The 16,325-nt window shown below is 37.4% G+C and overlaps 1 pseudogene; it reads right to left on the bottom strand.

Annotated features, from left to right (window-relative positions):
- Positions 1-3,978: 3,978 nt before the first annotated feature.
- LOC123241221 overlaps positions 3,979-16,325 on the bottom strand; it is an 80,026-nt pseudogene continuing 67,679 nt past the window's right edge.

The raw sequence follows: 16,325 nt of genomic DNA, 5'->3' as shown, positions 1-16,325 counted from the left end.
AGACCTTTTTAAGTTAGGAACCTTGATTCATAGTGACTTTGGCTTCATTCCCATCTTTATGTACTTTTCCATTTCTTCTAGGGATGGCAATTGGCTAAATTTCTTGCATGCATGGCTAGAGCACAAACCATCATGTTTACTTTCCTCATTTCTCTTTGTATCATTATTGTTTTTGAACCATTTTGTGTTGTAATAGGTCCTTCTCATATCTTTGTCTCTTTGATTATAATTGTCATTTTTGGAAAAATCAATTTGTTGCCTAAATCTACAAAATTTTAAAATATGACCTGGACATCCACAAAGAAAGCACCGTGGGGAAAATGATTTTGGTCTTTGGATGTTTGGTCTTTGGGTGTTAATTGTAGGTTGTCTATATTGATTTTGGCTCCTACTGTTTTGGTCCTCCAATTCTTTTTCTCTTTTGGTCTGTTTCAATTGCCTTCTCAAATCAGCTATCAGTTCATCCTTATCTGAGTCAGTTTGTCTTGCTACCCTTGCTTCCTTCTGCTTTGAATCATGGATGTAGGAAGCATGTTGTCTTATATCCTCCAGTGGCAGTGATTCCTACTGTGGACAGTTTTGCCTAAGGTAATTTTGTATTGGGATTGATGTTCCCTTTACAAATTGTCTACGGATATGATCTATGGTGTCTTGGGCATGTGTATCACATAATCCCAGGATTGTCTAGGCTGCCTCTATTACTCTATTGAGGAAACTACTAAGATGTTCCTCTTCTCCCTGTCTTAATTTCTTGAATTTTTGCCACAAATTTGGTCTTTTAGCATGGATTCTCATTGCTTCTAATAAATCAGTTCTACATTGGATCAGGTACCTAAGATTTGACGTTGGGTAAAATCTAAATCCTGGTGGACTAATGGCCAGGCTGTTAAATTTGGGTTTGTCCTCATTTCGTTTAGAAAGTTTTCCTTTTCTGGAGAAGAGTAAAATTCCCCTAAAAGAAATTCTACGTCATCAAAACTAGGATTAAATAGCGTGAACACCCTCTTTAATTCTTTTATACTTTTGAAAGGTTTTTCAAAATACTTGGGAAAGTGTCTCTTTAGCACCTTCATATCACTTGGGGTGAATGCTTTATATGATTTCACATGTACCACCTCTTCCCCAGGCTGCACGATGGTTCTATCTACAATTGGTAAAAGAGAGACTATGGAATTTGTGGATGGTTGTTTGTTATTGGGCTTTGATTTGTTAGAGGCACTATTTCCTAGGTATTTGGACTCCACAATCTCTAGTTGGAGAATTGTATGCTTGTCCAGTTCCTTTCCTTCCCTTATTTGTTTCAATACTTGGAATAGTAGTCTGATGTTATCTACTAGTTCCCCAGAATCAGTATCTTTCTTTTGTGAAGTAATTGAGTCAAACCATTGCCACAGGTGAGAGAAAACATTTTTCAAGACCATAAGGAATTGCCAGATTGTTAGGATTATGGCTATGGCTGTTGGGATGAAGCAAATACATTCAGCCAGGGTCAGAGCACACCATTTATAATAATCATACATGTTCAGTAGTTGTTGCACTAAATTAGGGACCCTTATAAACCAAAAATCCACCATACCCTGCATTAGGGACCAGGAAATCATTGAGATGCTAGATAGGATAAATGTTACCCCAGCTAACTTCATTTTGGTTGGATCAGATAGATTTTAGGTAGTTCACTAACTTTGCTCACCAATGAATGCATCATAGGGAGAAGAGGGAGGGAGATAAATTCAATCATATAACTTAGAAAAGCTTATGTGGAAATTTGTTATTATGTGTAATTGGTAAAAAAAAAAAAACTCTCTAAAAAAGGAATATAAGTTTTTTAAGATCAGGGACTATTTTGCTCCTATAGCTGCAATCCCAGTAGTATACGTAGCAGACTCTTAGCAAAATGTTTTTCATTCATTCATTCATTCTTAATAGGACCCAGGATTACATTAGCTTATTTGACTGTCATATCACACTGTTGAATCACATTAAACTTGGAGGCTACTAAAACCACAAGATTATTTAAAAATCAAAAACTTCTGTACAAACCCTTTTTAATTTAATGTCCGTAACCCACGTGTGCTAGAGTGAGTGACGAATCAGAATCAACTTAGGATGCCCCCTAGGCATCCTAAGAGAAGTGTCTGTTGTGATTGGACACACAAACTAGGGGAAGGCACAGGAAGTGATGCATAAGTGACCCCTTTAAAAGAGGGAGTTGAGTGAGTGAGAGGAGCTTCAGGTGAAGAGGGCTGCTCCTGAAGGAGCTCTTCTGATCTGTGGAGGAGTGCTGGCTGGAACGCTGAGACCTTGGTGAGACGGTTTTTAATTATTTTCTTTAGAAGTCCATGTGGTGAGTTTAAAGACTAAATCTTCCTGAACTTCTCCTAAGGAACTTTCCCTTAATAGACTCTGTGAGTGAAGTTTTGCTTTATTCACCTCCAGGCTTCTGGTCCTCTGACTTTGTTGGTGATATATAGAATTGCTAATGATTTATGTGGATTTATTTTACATATTGATACTTTGCTAAAGTTATTAATAGTTTCAATTAATATTTTGTTAAATCTCTAGGATTTTCTATATATGTTTAATACATTAAATTAAAAAGGGTTTATATAAATAAAAATAATGTGGCCAGGAATAGAAGGAAATCAGAAAAATAGGAGGAAAAATTTATAGACATTTTCTCAGAGAGACTCTCATATCTAAAATATATAGAGAACTTTGTCAAATTTAAAAGAACATGAGTCATTTCTCAATTTGGTCAAAAGACAGGAATAGATAATTTTTGAAAGAAAAAATCAAAAGTATATATAACTATATGAAAAAATGCTTTTGATCATTATTGATTAGAGAAATGCAAATCAAAATAACTCTGAGATATCACCTTATCCCAATCAGACTGGCTAAAATGATAAAAGAGCAAAATGACAAATGTTGGAGGGGATACAGAAAAACGGAGACACTAATACTCTGTTGCAACTGTGAATGATCCCACCATTTTGGAAAGCAATTTCTTCCGTGAGAGGAGTACTGTCTGCATATGTGAGACTGTCAGTATTTCTCTGGACAATCTTAATTCTGGCTTTTGATTTTTTCCAGCCTGACATTTCACATGATATGTTTTGCATATAAGTTAAATAAATAAAGTGACAATATACAGTCTTGTCATATTTCTTTACCAATCTTTGTTTTAATCATTGTTTTAAAATTTATTGTCTGGCAATACTAAGTGCAGACACTCACTGCCCCAAGATATACTATGCAATACAACAGCAGTTTTTAAAGATGAAAGTGTAGGAGATAAGCCTTATATCTTTCGAAAGCACAAGATTATGTTTAGTTTGCCTTCAAAGTAATTATCTGGCTTATATGGCTAAGATTACTGTAACTTGATATCAAAATTCTATGATTTATTAAGGTATAAGATATGTGATAATAAATGAAATGTTCCAGAAGAGATGCCACTGAAGAAAGCTTGCATAATAGATCTAAATCATGACTTGTTTTTGGATGAACTTTTAAAAAGATGTTTAATTATATATGATTTTAGAAGATTGTGAAGGGCATATTAAAAGAATAGCAAATTTGAAAGGAAAATAGTTTCATTGGTTAGGTTTTAAACCATATACATTTCTATTTTTTATCATAAAAATAAAATATTTTATCTTGATAAAATAGTATGGACTACTGGCGTAAAAAATGCAAAATGTTTCATGAAAGAAGGTAAAGAAGCATCAACTCTCTAATAGTATTTAACTCCTTGAAAACAGGAAGAGCTTTATTAGAGAATTAGCAGTTTAAGAAAATACTGCTATATGTAATAACAAGCTTCAAAGATTCTACAAATGATAGTTCTGTAACATGTACATCAAACAAAAAAGCTCTACACTCATGCTAATAATTCTGATGAATGGCCTCTGGTGTCAATATTTAATAGCTCTTTGATTTTAAGATACAATACCATCACTGACATGCTCCTGTTATTCAAAGGACATAAATGGAGATACGACAGAAGAAAGCCTTGAAGCCTTCATGTTGATATATCTCCCCAAAAAAACCAACAGTCAAGAGTTTCCCTTAGCCTGGAACTAGGCTTTTCACCAAAGTGCATCATCATATGCTTTCTGACTATGTCCCAGAGCAGGTATTCACTCCTTGAACAATTAAAAATAACACAAGGAATGGAGTTTCCTTTGGATTTGGTAATAAGCCCTTGATTGTGTCATAAGCTCCAAATAAGAGTCTTGCTACAGAATGATAACCTGAAAACAAAGTTCAAATTCTTGGTATAAACCAGTAATACCTTCAGACTTTGTTATCTTATTAATGCAGTCACCTAAACCTTTGAACTGTTGTTCTTTAGGACCTTTTCCAGCCTCTAATTAAATTTGGGCAAAATTTCCAGCCTCTAATTAAATTTGGGCAAAATCTAGAGGATATACTATACAAACAGATGTTACCCCCAGGAACCCCACCTGAAGCTAGACTAGCTTTCAGAATTGTTTATCTTTGTTAACTCCTAACATGATAATATGCTTGTATTTGTCCTTAAAAGTGAAATTTAGAGCTTGTGTTGGAAAATATCAAATAATACTTGCCAAACTGCCATGCCCCAAACTGAAAAAGCTCTTGTCCCCTGGGATGCACACAAGATGGCCCATGATGCCCTTATACTGCACCTAAGGGATGAACTGCTTGGACAATGCCTGTACCTGCAACAATGGCTTCATGCTTCATATCGGCCTCACTGCAGTCTTGGACAAAGTGGCTGAGATACTGCCCATCAACAGGTCCACAGGATGCCAATATGGCAGCTGCCCTAGCTGTGGTGGCTTCTATTTGGGCTCCAGTTGACCCTTGCACTTGGACTCTGTGGCTCAACAGGGCTTAGGTACTCTGTAAGGTGGGCTGGGTAGGGAAGAAAAAACAGCACAATAGTGGTGTCTGTGCCCAATCTTAAACCAGTCAGTTGTTCCATGTTTGGTTCTTGACCCACATAGAGTTCATCAGGTGACAAGATGATCTGGTATTCCCACCTCTTTGAAGACTTTCCACATTGTGTTGTGATCCACACAGTCAAAGGCTTTAGTGTGAGCAATGAAACAGAAGTAGGTGTTTTTTTGGAACTCCCTTGCTTTTTCTATAATTCAGCAAATGTTGACAATTTGGTCTCTAGTTCCTCTGCCTCTTTGAAAAACAGCCTGAACTCTGGTAATTCTTGATTCACATTTTTTAAAGGTCAAACTTGCAGAATCTTAAGCACAAATGAGTGCAGTTGTTTAGAAATTTGAACATTCATTGATCTTGTCCTTCTTTAGGATCTTTTCCAGTTCTATGGTCACTTGAGTTTTCCAAATTTGCTAGCATGTTGAGTTTTAAATGGTTCAGCTGGAATTCTATCACTTCCACTAGACTTATTGTTAGCAATGCTTCCTAAGGACCATTTGATTTCCTTCTTTAGGATACATAGCTCTAGATCAGTAACTACATCATCATGGTTATCAATGATATTAAGATTTTCTTGTATAGTTCTTCTGTATAGTCTTGCTGTCTCTTCTTAATCTCTTCTATTTGTGTTAAATCCCTACTGTTTTTATCTTTTATCATGTCCATTTTTGCATAAAGCACTCTCTTTCTATCTCTAATATTTTTGAGGGGCAGCTAGATGGGACTGTGAATAGAAGACCAATCCTGGAATTAGGAGATTCATCTTTCTGAGTTCAAATATGGATTTGGATACTTACTAGCTGGGAAAGTCACTTACCCTGTTGACTTCAGGTTCTTCGTCTGTAAAATGAGCTGGAGAAGAAAATGGTATTTTTGCCAAGAAAACCCTAAATGGGGTCAGTAAGAGTCAGACATAACTGAAACAATTAACAACAAAAAACTCTTGAAGAGATCTCTTGTCTTTCCTATTCTATTGTTTTCTTCTTTTTCTTTGCATTGTTCATTCTTTAGAATTAAATTATTTAGTTTCCAATTGATTTTTAATCTATGCATCCATAGCTGGAAGAATGTTTCATTCTGACCTTTTGTGGGCTTTGCCCCTCTAGGATTTAATTTCAGGTGGCATTTTAAAGTTGTTGGGAGAGAAATGTTGGAATTTGGCTGAGTATTTCCTTTACTCTGTCATTTTGGCTCCACTCCTGGAAGTCTCCCCCAATATATTTCAAAAATCTTTCATGCGGCTGTCCATGTTGCCTTGAGATGTAATGTGCTCCTCCTCTTCACTCCCACCTCCAAGATATTCAATATGATGCTGGCTGATCACTTGTCAAGTGTATTACAATTGAGATTCTTTTCTTATATGGGGTCATTTAGACGGTGACAGAAGTCTCTCCCAAGTCTCATTTTCTGTGATTTTTGTGAGTCTTAGCAGTTCTACCTTCTATCCCTCCATTACCCTGTCTACTTTGTACAAATCAAAAATGTTTAGCTTTGAGCAGCAATTCAGAGGGAAACTTTTTTCTAGCACTTAGCCTCTCAGTAAGCAACATCAGGATTAATTAAGGTTAAATTATGTCTTGAGAAATTTAAGTTCTCTGAGTTAATCCTTCCACATCTCTAATGAAATGTGGATTGTATCCATGGTTTTTAATCTAATAAACTATCAGGAAACTCCCCCCCCTTTAAAATGTAAGATTAAATCCATGTCCAATACTCCAAGTATAATATTTTATAAAGTTTATTAATAATCACTTGAGGTAAAGGAATAAAAAGGAAACAGAAGTATAAAAATATAATTATCTAACCAAAATAAGACCACATGAATAGTTCTCTCTCCTCTCTCAAAAAGCCTGTTTCAGCCAGCCGCAATCACAAGAAGAGAGAGAAAGACAGGGCTACCCAAAATTTGTATGTTCTCTATGTAACATGAGAAGGAATATGGGATGCTCGGAATTATATTTTTAGGATTCAAACTGTAATTATACATACACTATAAAACCTGAATACTTAAAACATCACTTGAGAGCTCTTTGCTCAGGTGAAGATGCTACATCCCTCTGTTTGGTTTGGGAGCAAATCATTAAAGATGACTTTGATCAGTTTTAATCTGAAATTAAAATGGGATTTGATTTCTTCCCCAGGTGGTTTTGTTAACTGGAAGGGTATATCTTATTAAAAAATCAATCAACTTGTCTTTATTTCTAAATCAACTAGTATCTATTAAATGTTTACTAAGTACTATGAACTATACAAAGCAAAGTACAAAGAAGAGACAAAAACAATCCCCTAACTTTAAGGAGTTTATATTCTAATGGGGAAGATGCAATACAATATATAGATTAGAAGGAAAGTAATCTGAGAGGATAAAACATTAGCAACTGGGGAGAATTAGAAAAAGCCTCCTGTAGAAGATAACATTTGAGCTGAATCTTGAAGAAAGTCAAGGAAACTAAGGCAGAAGAGGGCAGAGAATTCTGGGCACAAAGGCATGGTCATAGGAAAGGGAGTGTTGTGCTCAAGGAATAGCAAGTAGGCCAAGGTAGTTAGATTGTAGAGTATAGGTAGTATTATAAGTATAAAAAGAATGGAAAGGGTAGGAAGGGGCCAATTTATGAAGAACTAGAAATGCCAAAGTTCCAAAAAATTGTAATTTTATATACATACGTGTATATAATTTGATCCTAGAGGCAATAGGTAACCACAGGAGCTTACTATATAGGGAGATTGAGGGTAGAATAGGGGATGGGGAATGGTCTGTATAGTACTTTAGAAAAATCATATTGAGGGGGCAGCTGGGTGGCTCAGTGTATTGAGAAGCAGGTCCAGAGATGGGAGGTCCTGGGTTTGAATCTGGCCTCAGGCACTTCCTAGCTGTGTGACCCTGGGCAAGTCACTTGACCCCCATTGCCTAGCCCTTATCACTCTTCTGCCTTAGAACCAATACATACACACCATCACTCACAGGTGTTCCATGGTCAGATATATTGCTATTCATCTATTGTGATAATGAAATTAAATCTACCCTGCCCATTCTTAGTTTTAATCACTAAAGATGTAAACACCACCACTTAATTCACAAGTGGGGAAGTCTGTAACCCATGTGTGCAAAAGTGGGTGACAAATCAGAATTGACTGACTGCCCTCTGGGCAGTCCTAAGCAGAGCATCTGTTGTGTTTGGACATGTAAACTAGGAGGAAGGCACAGGAAGTGATGAAAAAGAAGCGCCTTTAAAAGGGAGTGACAACTTTCTGTAACTTCTTTTCTTATTCGTGTCTTGGACCTAAAGAAGCTCTGGCTGGCTGGCTGAGACCCTGAGACCTTGGTGAGACTGTTCTTAAATTTCTCCCTTAGAACTACACATGGTGAGTGAAAAAGGCTGATTACTTTAGCTTCCTTGGAGGTACTAGCCTCTGGGAGACTCCCTTGAATAGGAAGAGCCCTCATGGCTAAAACCATTGTTAATAGACTTGTAGGCTCTCTGGCTGGCCCTCTGGAGCCCTGCTGGAGTAAAGCCAAGACTTGAATACAAATGTAGTTTTTTAAACTAGATCTCTTACTCTACCCTCTTCTCATCTCTCTACTTCCACTCTCTCCTATATTTTATAAATAAATTACTAAAAATCATTTTAGAATTTATAATTGTCCAATTCTTGGCAACCACTCCTTTAAATATTATATCCAACAAAAAACCTCCTTTTTTCCCTTTTCACACTATTTGGTAAATAACCCTATATCATTCCATATCTCCCTATGCCTTACCTTCTTCTAACCCTACTCTTCTTTTAATTGTATTTTTATAACATTAACATAAAAATTAATTTGATTTTTAAACAGTTAGCAGACATTAATTTTCTCCCCTCCCTGTCTTCCTCTCCCTATTGAAAGAAAATAAAAGACAAGAAAAAGAAATCCCACCTAACAAGTATATGATGTCAACTAAAGCAAATTTCCACATTTTGCACATCTATATATATGTGTGTATATATATATATATATATATATATATATATATATAATTTTGTACTCTGAATCTATCAGCTATCTGATAGGAAGTGGATAATGTGTTTCATCCTCCATCCTCTGGAATCATGGTAAGTTATTGCACTGCTTTGATTCTTGTATCATTCAAAGTAACTCTTTTATTTATAATGTTTTTATTGTTTAAATTGTCCTATTGATCTTTCTAGGCTTCTTATTCATTTTATATGACAAAATAATATCCCATTCTATTCAGGAGTATATTGATATCCATTCAAACAGTCTTCAAAATTGTTAAATGTTCAGTGTGGATATTTATGCCACAGAAATCTGCATTCACTACAAATCAGGGCTAGATCTATTGTTTTATTGGTTTCTAGACTTAAGAAAGTGATGGAAAAATATTAATAATAGAGCTCAAACTTAAATAGAGATTGTAATTAAGCTGAGTTGGATACAGTTGTCCTAAGCCTAGAACTGTTTCTTGGATATGGAATGTTATTGTTAAGAAACTCCAACCTGCCTTGGAAACCCAGCAACTAATTGAGGAGCAGGGAGTGATGTATGAACCAGAAGGTTCTCACATATCGTAATCAATTTTCACTTTATGACCCCAAATCAGGGTTTCCTCTGGGAACATCAGAATATAACTCATATCCAAGCCGTCCCTAAAAGGGGAAAAGACTCTCAGTTTCCTTATAAACACTAAGGCTAACAATACATCAAGTTCAGGACAAACTTTATTTCACTCTCAGGAAATCCTCAAAAGAAAAGACTTGCACCCAAGACCACAAACAGAAAAAACAATTATCCTCTCTTCGTTGGCTTGTACTTCTTTCAGAAGATAATACAGCCCTCTAGGCTCATGGTACTACTCTAAAGTTGACTTTCTTTGTACTCAACCACACACACATGCACATACACACATGCATATACAAATACAAAGAACTTCAGATCGGCACAGAATCAAATAATCCTTTTCCTCCACTGATTTTCACCTTGCTGCTCTCAGCTAGGTTTAGGAACTCCTCATAATTCCACCATTACCTCTGCCTTTCCTGATTTTGTCTTCTACCTTTTAAAGACCAAGGCTATGGGGCTCAGGAGCATAAAATTGCATGGAATCAATCTCCCCTAACAGTCCGATGTTGCTGTGCAGCAGTAAGACATGGAACATCACTGCTTTCAAAGAACTAAGTAGAAGCATCATGCACAGGGCAACAGAGAGACACATAGAGGTTAGAGAAACCAATGAGTAACTTCAAAGGCAAATAGGATTGAAAAATGCCATCCAGGAATGATATAAGAGGCAGAGAAGAAGAGTTCATCAAATAGTGAGAGTGAAAGATAGCAGGTAGACAGTAAAAGTGCCCTGCTGGCATTCTATCAATGTCAGAAAAAAAATGAGAAGAATCTCTGCCATGTTGGATGGATCCTAAGTGGCCAATGTCTGCAACAATATAGACAAAAACTGCATTGGAAGATATAGACAGATATGGGCAGCTTAGGATCTTAATCAGAAGAAAAATCCTGAATTAATGAATACCTAGTTTCATGTATTTTGAGTTTGCTGACAGTTTACAGTCAGGTAATTACTAGATCCAATAAAGTGTGTCCCTAGAATAGCTTTCAAATGGAATGAAGTTTCCTGATCCCAGAGAGGCAATAGATTCAATACCTTTCCTATTCCATGAAGAAGTATGGTTTAGTGGGAAGAACACTGGAATTGTAGTCAGTGGGTCCAAGATCAAGCCCTAGCTTTGCCACTTATTAACCAAATCACTCCCCTTCCTGGGCCTGAGACTCCTCAAATATAAAGTTGGGGGGAGGGTAGTGAACTGTATGACCTCAAAATTTCTTTCTGAGATGACTCCTGTAATCTTCTCTAGATCTTAGATTCCTCCTCTGCAGAATGGTGGAATTAGATTAGATCAAGGGTTCTTACCTTTGGGTCTATAGATAACCAACCAAGGGATTTTTATGAATACATTTCAGGGGGTTATGAACTTGGATATGGAAAAATGCATTTTATTGTCACTAATCTTTTATTTTCTTTGTACTCTTATGTATTGTATTTTGTTGACTGATATATTAATTTATTGAAATTTACATTATATGCACATAATTTTGTGTAATATATTAATTTTTATATAAATTATATTGATATTAATATATTAATTTAAAATATAATTCTGAGAAAGGGTCTAGAGGTTTTGTTTCACTGTCCAGAGTCCATGACCCAAAAAAGGCTAAGAATTCTCCAGTGGCTAGATGGTTTCTGAGCACCTTTTCAGCTCGGCTATTCTATCATTCTGTTAGATTTGGGCTACAGTTTGCCCATTTCCCAAGGCATGGGGTGAGATTGGAACAGGGAATAAAGGCCAAAATGCCTCCAAGGACTGATTGAGAGGAAAGATAACTCAGTAAGACAGTGGGTGGCGTCCACATTCAAGGCAGTATGGCAAAATGCCCTGGAAAATGGATTGGATCATAGCCAAGCAAACAAGTGGTAAAATAGATAAGAACAATGAGAGATTATGATGAAAAACTTTGTCAAGGAATTGTATGACACTGAGATCATGTATCCCACTTCCCCTATTCCATTATTTCTCCAAGTTCCAAGACTCTAAAAGTGGGAGAACCCATAGCTGGAGCCATATTTCCCTTTAATAATATCCCCATTGATCCTGAGCCTAGAATTTCCTCTAGGGGAGAGACTTTGGGGTCCTTGGAAGTTTGAGCCCTATTTCAATGAGGGCTCTGGAGTAGATAGTCTCTAAGGTTACAAAGATCAGAGCAGGAGACTGGAGTGGTACAGTGAAAAAAATAAACTTGGAGTCAAGAGACATGGATTCAAATTCTGACTCTCCCATTTAGTAGCTATGTGATCATAGGTAAGTTATTAACCCTCTTTGAGACTCAGATTGTTTTTTATTCCTATCTGTGAAATAGAGATAATAAAATTTACAGTATTCTCTTTCATAATATCATAGACAGAAAACATTTTTGGCCTCTAATGTGGGAATTCTAGCTCTGGTGTTCTAGGTCCTAAGGTCCTTTCCAGGATGTTATAGATCCTAAGTTCCCTCCCAGAACATTCCATGTTCTAAAGTCTTTTTTTAAAGTTTTTATTTTGAATATTTTCCATTAGTTACATATTTCATGTTCTTTCCCTCTACCCAAATCTCCCCTAACACCCCTTAGCTAACATGCAATTCCATTGGGTTTTACATGTATCATTGATCAAGACCTAATTCCATATTATTGATAGTTGGACTAGAGTTATTGTTTAGTGTGAACATCCCCAATAATATCCCCATCAGCCCATGTGTTCAAGCAGTTGTTTTTCTTCTGTGTTTCTCCTCTCACAGTTCTTTCTCTGAATGTGGCTAGTTTTCTTTCTCATAAGTCGCTCAGCCTTGCCCTGGATTCTTGCATTGCTGCTAGTAGAGAAGTCTGTTATGTTTGATTTTTCTACAGTGTATCAGTCTCTGTGAACAATGTTCTCCTGGTTCTGCTCCTTTCACTCTGCATCAATTCCTGGAAGTCATTCTAGTTCATATGGAATTCCTCCAGTTCTTTATTCCTCTGAGCACAATAGTATTCCATCACCAGCATATACCACAATTTGTTCAGCCATTCCCCAATCAAAGGATATTCTCTCATTTTCCAATTTTTTGCCACCATATAGAGTGTGGCTATAAATATATATATTTTTTTTAACCCTTGTACTTCAGTGTATTGTCTCATAGGTGGAAGACTGGTAAGGGTGGGCAATGGGGGTCAAGTGACTTGCCCAGGGTCACACAGCTGGGAAGTGGCTGAGGCCGGGTTTGAACCTAGGACCTCCTGTCTCTAGGCCTGACTCTCACTCCACTGAGCTACCCAGCTGCTCCCACTATAAATATTTTTGTACATGTCTTTTTCCTTATTACCTCTTTGGGATATAAACCAAGCAGTGCTATGACTGGATCAAAAGGGAGATAGTCTTTTAAAACCCTTTGAGCATAGTTCCAAATTGCCATCAAGAATGGTTGGATCAATTCACAACTCCACCAGTAATGCATTAATGTCCCAGTTTTGCCACATCCTCTCCAACATTCATTACTCTCCCCTGTTGTCATTTTAGCCAATCTGCTAGGTGTGAGGTGATACCTCAGAGTTGTTTTGATTTGCATTTCTCTAATTATTAGAGATTTAGAGCACTTTCTCATGTGTGTTATGGGGAAGTGAATGGTCACTATGGGCCTTGAGCTGGTTACAAGTCCAGCGGGAGATTGGAGCTGGATGTTTGAAGGAATGAGAAAACTCAGTTGGAATGGACTTGCTTTAAGTTCAAAGTCCAAACCCAAAGCTGAGTGGTCAGTGAACCTCACTGCTAGCTGCATTGGCTCCTTTAAGATGTCAGGCCCCTCCCTTCTAAGGTAACTGCCTCCGATTGGATGATGGAAGATTGGTAGGAAGTGGTTGCTTGAGCTTCTTGCCCTTACCAATGGAGATTTGGTTCAACCTCAATAGCTTAGAATTCTCACCTTGTTGCTTGATCTCCCTAGCCTATGGTGGTAAAGAAATAACCACAGGATTCTCAGACTAAAGGCTATGGGTTTATTTGGTAACTGGGAAGGAACAAGGCAAAAGGTAAGAGGGTTTGGCAACACTATACAATGTAATTGACAAAATGGCTGAGGCTTATGGAAGCTCCTAGTTGGTCTTGGCAGACTGAGGGCTGGGTGCCCTCGGTCAGAGCAAAACAGTCTCTGATTAAGAAATTGACCAGATCTATTAGCTAACCTTGACGATAATGAAATAGATATTATTGAGATGCTCTTCAAAAAGGTCCAAATAGATCAAGAATATCAAGAGAAATAATGAAAAAAAAATGTGAAGGAAGGGGGCCTAGCAGCACCAGATATTAAACTATACTATAAAGCAGCAGTCATCAAAACAATATGGTACTGGCTAAGAGGCAGAAGGGAGGATCAGTGGAATAGACTCAGGGTAAATGACATCAGCAAGACAGTGTATGACAAACCCAAAGAGCCCAACTTTTGGGACATGAATCCACTATTTGACAAAAACTGCTGGAAAATTTGGAAAACAATATGGGAGAGATTAGGTCTAGATCAACATCTCACACCCTACACCAAGATAAATTCAGAATGGGTGAATGACTTGAATATAAAGAGGGGAAACTATAAATAAGTTAAGTGAACACAGAATAGTATTCTTGTCAGATCTCTGGGAAAGGAAAGATTTTAAAACCAAGCAAGAGTTAGAGAAAATTACAAAATGTAAATTAAATGGTTTTGATTATATTAAACGAAAAAGCTTTTGTACAAACAAAAACAATGTAGTCAAAATCAGAAGGGAAACAACAAATTGAGAAAAATCTTTATAACAAAAAACTCTGACAAGGGTCTAATTACTCAAATATACAAGGAGTTAAATCAATTGTATAAAAAATCAAGCCATTCCCCAATTGATAAATGGGCAAGAGACATGAATAGGTAATTTTCAGGTAAAGAAATCAAAAGTATCAATAAGCACATGAGAAAGTGTTCTAAATCTCTAATAATTAGAGAAATGCAAATCAAAACAACTCTGAGGTATCACCTCACACCTAGCAGATTGGCTAAAATGAAAGAAGGGGAGAGTAATGAATGTTGGAGGGGATGTGGCAAAATTAGGACATTAATGCATTGCTGGTGGAGTTGTGAACTGATCCAACCATTCTGGAGGGCAATTTGGAACTATGCTCAAAGGGCTACAAAAAAATGCCTGCCCTCTGATCCAGCCATACCATTGTTGGGTTTGTAACCCAAAGAGATCATAAATAAATAGACTTGTACGAAAATATTTATAGCTGCACTTTTTGTGGTGGTAAAAACTGGAAAAGGAGGGTATGTCCTTCAATTGGGGAATGGCTGAACAAATTGTGGTATATGCTGGTGATGGAATACTATTTTGCTAAAAGGAATAATAAACTGGAGGAGTTCCAGGTGAACTGGAAAGACCTCCAGGAACTGATGCAGAGTGAAAGGAGCAGAGCCAGAAGAATATTGTACACAGAGACTGATATACTGTGGTAAAATCGAATGTAATGGACTTCTGTACTAGCAGCAATGTAATGACACAGGACAGCTCTGAGGGATTTATGGAAAAGAACGCTACCCACATTCAGAGGAAGGACTGCAGGAGAGGAAACATATAAGAAAAACAACTGCTTGAACGCATGGGTTGGGGTGGACATGATTGGAGATGCAGACTCGAATCTACCACACCAATGCAACTATCAACAATTTGGAAATAGGTCTTGATCAATGACACATGTTAAAACCAGTGGAAACGTGTATCATCCATGGGGGGGGGGAGTATGGGGGGTGAAGGGGAAAGTAGGAGCATGAATCATGTAACCATGTTAAAAATGAATATTAATAAATGTTTTTTAAAAAAAGAAGGTCCAAATATCTAGGCTATCCTAATTTCCTATCCACAATTCACCACCTTTCACCACTCTTCACCACCCTTCAACCCAGGGACTGAGGGGAAGGGGATAGTTGAGTGATCGGGATGAAGTCAGGGGAAAACAGAACCGAGGCTTGGGTTTCCAGGGGCTTTTATAGTCTCAGCCCAACTGCCAGCTGGCACCTGGCCCATGGTGCATGCCATCATCAACATTCCATCCAGGGCAACTGACAGGTTTGCCTAAGCTAATATTGCAATGCAAAAACCCTGCATTACATGTGCTAATTGATAGTTTTGATTTCTTTATCTGAAAATTGCCTATTCATGTCCCTTGTCCATTTATCAATTGGGGAATGGTTTGATGTAAGTTTCCCACAGATTTGATGTGAGATCTGATGAGTTCTCTAGCAGGTTAATGGTGGACACTTCCACAAAAGAAGAATACAGATTTCCTTCATTTTCCAGGGATGCCCTTAAACTTGAAACACCATTCATGGCAATAATAAAACCAAGCTTTCTGATGACCACATGGGTATTGTTGTAGAAATATAGATTTTAGTTAGCAGGGCAGACTGGGTGGCAAGAGAATTCCAGAATCTTGAGAGTGAGAGTGACAGAGTGACAGTTTGAACCTGGCCCTGAGGACCTGAGGTCTGAAGGTTAATGGTGGATTTGGTGAGACAGACCATCTATGAAGCTGTTTCTCTAGATTTTGGATTAAGTAACATCTTCTATCAAGCATCTCAGTGAGGGAGAAAGGTAGAGAAGTGGTTGTGGCTTTGTGATGGACATAAAGACCATCCCTTCTCCCTCTCCTAACTTTTTGATTATCTTGCTATGTTTCAAGTCTCCTGTGACAAGCTTTGAAGACATCAACATTGGACATTTGTGTGAAATCCCCTCCTCCCAACAAGATCTTGCTATTGTAATGCAAGGATGC

This window comes from Gracilinanus agilis, chromosome 3, assembly GCF_016433145.1.
Source record: "Gracilinanus agilis isolate LMUSP501 chromosome 3, AgileGrace, whole genome shotgun sequence".
In the NCBI taxonomy this organism is placed as follows: Eukaryota; Metazoa; Chordata; class Mammalia; order Didelphimorphia; family Didelphidae; genus Gracilinanus; species Gracilinanus agilis.
The sequence above is the reverse complement of the archived record's forward strand: the minus strand, read 5'-3'. Positions and strand labels throughout refer to the sequence as shown.